This window comes from Lycorma delicatula, chromosome 1 (genome assembly GCF_047948215.1).
Source record: "Lycorma delicatula isolate Av1 chromosome 1, ASM4794821v1, whole genome shotgun sequence".
NCBI classification, from domain to species: domain Eukaryota; kingdom Metazoa; phylum Arthropoda; class Insecta; order Hemiptera; family Fulgoridae; genus Lycorma; species Lycorma delicatula.
The window spans coordinates 9679478-9685477 of NC_134455.1; the positions used below are offsets into that span (position 1 = coordinate 9679478).

The window sequence follows — 6000 nt, forward strand, 5'->3', positions numbered from 1 at the left end:
GTTAATGAGTACATCATGAATAAAAAAAATCCCATTACAGGTTAAAAAAGTTATGGTAATTATTTGGAAAGATTTGAAGACATTCAAAAGTCAATAATCTTGACATAAGCTGTTCTGGTCATCACATTAATCATCAATAAACAAAAAAATATCACTCTACAGCAGTTTTTACATTTTACCATCTTTCTGTTGTAATAATAATGATGATTTTTTTACTTTTTATTAATATATATGAAGGGAATATAAGTCAATTATGACACAAAAAAAAGAAAAGAACCTATATGAACCTTTCACCAGTTATGTCCCTCATAAGTTACACAATACCCTCATCAAACATTTTGTAATTTTGTACTGTACAAGTATAATATACATTATTTACAGACTAAATAATTAGTTACTGTAAACAACTATTGACTCAGCCTAACAATTGGCCAATTTAATATTTTGGTTAACTGGAGAGGTTAGCAAGTGAAGCAAGTGTTTAGTTGTGTTTGCTGATATCATACATAGTTAAAAAACATGTTTAATTTCTTTTTTTTTATTTAATTGCATTAATGTTTCATTACAATCATCAATAACTGAAATCAGTCACCACAAATTCCAAACAAGTATATTTAAGAACTAATAACAAACATTGGATAAGCATTATACAAAAAAGAAAAAAATGTAATCAGAGTACTGATACAAATTCAAAACATTTACCTTCGCTGCTATAGGAATGAGAGTTTTTGGTACTTATGTGTAAACACTTTATTTGTACTGCTTTTAAGTATTGTTAATTATTGGGATCTTTACCATTAAGTGTCAGCATTTGCATTTTGTTGGGAATAGTGTAAACACTCCTCTGAATGGATGGAATGACATTATAGCTGCATGTTGTATCATTACCACTGCCACCACACTGTAATTAATTTATTTACAATATTCCATTCCTCAGAAACCAATCATGGGAATTAAAATCTTCTATCAGTTGTCATTATTTTTATAAAAAAAGTAATTTTTATTGGCTAAAATGAATTTACTACAACAGATCGGTCGCATTCACAATAACAAAACAGCTATTCAATTCTTGCAAAACAAAGGTGTTCTACACAATCTACACTTATGTGCTAGTGGACACAAAATGAAAATTATACACTGGAGGTAAAGATTTATTTGAAAAAATTTTTCAATGTATTGCAAAATTTATGCCACCCAAATAAATTATCCTTCATATTTTGTGTTATTCAATATTTTTAGTTACTCTTTTTTTTTTATAGTGTACATTGATTATTATTGTATAGTGTAAGTTTATTATTGAATAAACACCGATTTGTAAAATAAACTAATTTAAAAAAATTGAAGTAAGCAATAATATTGTAATCAATCGAATACTGAATTATTATTGTTTTAATAACAGTCTGATACCGCCAAGTTGCAGCCAGCAGGCCAGTCACTGTGGTGGTGGTGGTGCTGGCAATAGATAACAATGATGTCAATCCAGCTTATAATGAGGAGTGTTTATACTCCTTTCAACAGAAATGCAAATGCTGCCACTCAACAGAAAAGGTCCAATTATTATATTTAGTTTACTTTTGTTATTAAGTTCCATAGTTAACGTTAATTAGTTGAGGTTAGGAAGTGAAGCAAGCATGGGTTATATTTGGTTAGATTATGCTGATTCTATCTACTGACAAATTTTACATACATCAACATAACCTCTTTTTTTTTCCTGTTTTGCCTCTGGTAACTACTGTTTAGATAATTCTTCAGAGGATGAATGAGGATGATATGTATGAGTGTAAATGAAGTGTTAGTCTTGTACATTCTCAGTTCGACCATTCCTGAGATGTGTGGTTAATTGAAACCCAACCACCAAAGAACACCGGTATCCACAATCTAGTATTCAAATCCATGTAAAAATATGTGGCTTTACTAGGACTTGAACGCTAGAACTCTCGACTTCCAAATCAGCTGATTTGGGAAGACGCGTTAACCACTAGACCAACCCGGTGGGTTACATCAACATAACCTACACTCACTTTGCTCACTAATTTTGTCTAATTAATGTTAAATACACAAATTATATAAAACTTATTAATAAAAAAGTGATAAAAAACAATACATTTTTTTAAATTACAAACAGTGCAATGAAAACATATATGCCAACATTATTGACTTTTGAATGCATGGTATTTTTCTAATTACTGAAAATTTAACGCCTCATTAGCATTTAACATTCAGTAAAAAATCTTTTTTCAAAAACAGGCCTATTAAAATGGCAATTTCTGTTTGCTATACATATATTGTCACACATTGATTTTTTCTATCTTTATTAGAAGTTTTTGGGTATAAAAATATTGAAAGAATGTATCCCATATACTGAACTAACGTTTCCTAAGGAAAATCATGACATATTAACAACTTTATACATATAATATTCTATTTATATTCATGATTTCAGTTTCTTTTGTATGATTGTATCGGTTATCTACTTATAAAATACAATATTTTGTGCTAAGGGCATTTCAGTTATGCTCTACTTTTCACAATTTGCATTTATAACAAGTAGAAACTAATAAAATTTTGGAAAATACTTTCATGGCCTTCTTTAAAAAGACATTACAATCAGTTCGAATACATTTTTCTGTCACTTTCTTTTTGATAATTAATTTATCTCATGAATGCTATCTGTGTAAATATATTCATCTAAATTACAACCAGCAATGTCAGATATTTATATTCTACGTTGCAATCAATTTTCATGCACAACCAACTACTTGCACACATTTTTATTTAAGAATAATTAAGTTTACAACGTTTTTACGTCGACTGAAAAAAAACATCGCCTTAAAATTATTGAACCCTAATCATAATTCGCTGCTTTAGATAAAAAAAATTTGAGTACTTCTGTATAATTTCTAAATTCACACTTAAATGAAACTGAACATATTTTTCAAAGGCACATCAAAACCAAAACTCACAACTGAAAATTAATTACTGAATCAGTAAAAACTTATCTACTACAGAAAAAACTAACTTAGTAAGCAACAAAAAATAAGTGATATCAATACCAAATTTCACAATCTGTAGAAACAGTATCACAATGTTTGATCAATTTTTCGAATTGTCTTCAAACCAAACTTCGTTCTCATCATCACGAATGGGGATGAGTCATTACTAGTTGCATAAATGATGTGCAAGACGCAAAATGAAACAAAATATTAATACACATTATATTCGAAATGAAACATACTCCAATGAACTACTAGGATGAACTAAATTACCAAAATTCAAACGTCCACATAAAAGTACATAATTAGCAATTCGAATCAACAAGTTGTATACAACTACAAAATAAATCGTTATTTATGCAAGTTTATGATTGCCAACTAGACAAACATAAACAAGTGTTTTGCCATGGCCAATGTAATTTATATATATATATATATATATATATATATATATATATATATCTATATATATATATATATATCGTGCTTCATTGTGAGGGTTTTAAAATACAATATACATTATTTACATTTTTTTTAAAAATAATTATATAAAAAACATAATATTTATTGGTACTGACAGACTTATTTCTAAAATCTTTATGGGATGGAATTAACCTCTTTTTCCTTAAAGTTTTAAATGTTGTTATCGGGTCTTTACTTGAAAGAGAAAAATGTGGGTCTTCTCAGTTGTCACCATTTTGATGAGAGACTAATTGATAGTGAGGTACAAGTAACTAAACCCTAATGTCATTTTTAGTAATTATAATTAATTTATTGTTTATTTAAACAGTAAATAATAAGAATTATCTTTGTAATGGAGTCCAGTTTCGGCTAAAGTATTTGGTTAAAAAAATCACGACCGCTATTGCGATGTCGCCGCATAAACTACTCCAAATAACTGTATAACAGTGTTCTGTTTGTGCCACAATTCTACCTTATGTGTTTTGCAAGTTTCCATGTGCTTTCAATTGTTTGGGTATGAGGGTCTACAAAATTATGTGTTTTACAGTTTTATGATTAAAATTTTCCGGCAAATTTCCCCCTAAAATCGCGCCGTTAAACCGAAATTATGGTTTAATGGCGCGCTTTTATCGTTTTCTTTGCCTTATTTGAATTAAACTTTCGGCGCTCCTGTTTTCCGCTGTAACCATTAATTAAACTCTATTCGCTCTACAATTCCCTCCTAAAGACCCCCTGCTGTGAAGAACGCGCCCAATGTAGTATTTTCTATGAGAGAACAAACTTTTGCCTATTTCAACTGTTACATCTGACTTCCATTTAAATTCTGTATTGTTCTCTAATTAAGTGCAAACTTATGTAGTTTTCATCTAACTCAATATTACTTTTGGCATTCAAACCTTTTTTCTATTAAGCTATCTCTTATTAAATAAAATAACTCTCACTCATAATAAATATATAATATAACAAGAGATTAAATGCAACAATAGTAGACAAATTGCTTTTAGTAATCAATTAGTTTTCCTTATCCAGAGTTAATTAGATTGGTCAAAAGCATATTTTCGTAATGGTGCTTAAATGGTAACACAAACAAAAGAAGTTTAAAATAAACTAACAAATGTTCTATAAAAAAGTTATAATTTATTTTTAGATCAAATAACAAAAATATATTAAATTTTTTATAATTAGTATTTAACGATGTTTGTACTGCATTATATTATCTACGGAGCGAAAAATCAGTATAAAATCTTTTGGCAGCCATAACTCAAAAAAACAATTCTGGACCTACGAATTTAAATGACTCTTTTCTGATCTTTAGCTGTAAAATCACCTCCTGAAGTAGTTTTCTTTCTTCATGGAACAACCTATATGTTCTTTTGTAATTTATGTTTTATTTATTTCTGGGTAATGGTGATTCTGGGAAAAGTAGGTTAGAGAAGGTGAAAAAGTAAAGTAATTTTATTTGGCCTATCAATTATAATTGTTATACCTTGTACAAGCCGAATTGGCAAACAGATGTGTTCCACTGTTCGCTCCTCACCTTGCAAAAATACTCACTGATGCTACCCTAGCCTACGCATAATTTCACTTTATTCATTTAATTTTACTCTAACTGTTAATGAGTAATGTCATATGAAGTGAATGATATAATGCACTATTACACTTTTTATATAACCAAATGACTAATTTTCATAAATCTAACAATTTTAGGTAAAAAAAGACTGATAGACAAAGGTAAGAAAATTATACAATTTTCTTTAAATTGTGTGTACTGTGCCAGTTTGTACACAAGGAGTATGTTCTCCAAATTGGATGTGGTAAACAATTATTCCATAACCGTTTAAATATTTAAAACAATATCTCTGATATAGTTTATTACTGTGTTTACATTATTCATCTCTGAATAATAATTAAACTCTTGTAATTTGTATTTGGTGCATAATTTGTTTTACCCTCATTAGATGAATACTCAGCTGTGCTGGCTAGATGTACAATGACGCAAGATTTTTAAACATAGATAGATATATTAAAAAAAAATTGTCTTAGAACAGTCTAAGGTCACCTTGCTGTTTACAAAATTTGACTGACACACTGCATAATGTTTTCAAACCCATGAATTATGTACTATTCTTTCTGGATATTTTCAAAGAAATTTCTTTACTTCACATAAGGGAGTGTTAATTTATTATAGTGCTACTAAACTGTTTATTAGTAATCTAATCAACAGCCGAGTATTTTTTACTTTGCACAGTCAAAGATTATCTCTGAAAATAAAAACAGTTTAACAGAACTGAACTCTGTACAACAATATATTTCAGCAAAAGTGGAAAATGTATTATGTATTTGTTTGCATGACATAAATTACTTTCTTTGGACTTCTGAATTAGTCTACTATTGAATCCTCAAAACAATTGCAATAATCCATGCATAGTTAATTAATTTATTTGGAATGAACCAATACAGTCACTCATACTTAGAATATTTTTTGTAGTTATGTACGTGAGAACAAAAAGAGAGAGTAAGTTGGAAACCTTTTTCTTAAAATGCT

At 28.8% G+C, this 6000-nt stretch overlaps 1 protein-coding gene across 8 annotated transcripts in view; it reads right to left on the bottom strand.

The window, feature by feature from the left end:
- The window catches only part of LOC142325365 (stress-activated protein kinase JNK-like), a 55586-nt gene extending 52225 nt beyond the window's left edge, over positions 1-3361 (bottom strand). For 3 of the 8 annotated variants that reach the window (XM_075367093.1, XM_075367674.1, XM_075367584.1), the window contains exon 1: positions 3054-3357. The gene's annotated coding sequence lies outside the window, so the exon portion shown is untranslated. Of the gene's footprint in view, positions 1-3053 lie in introns of all 8 variants that reach the window. The other 5 variants (XM_075367730.1, XM_075367790.1, XM_075367334.1 and 2 more) reach the window with 4 other exon arrangements.
- Between the last annotated feature and the right edge of the window lie 2639 nt (positions 3362-6000).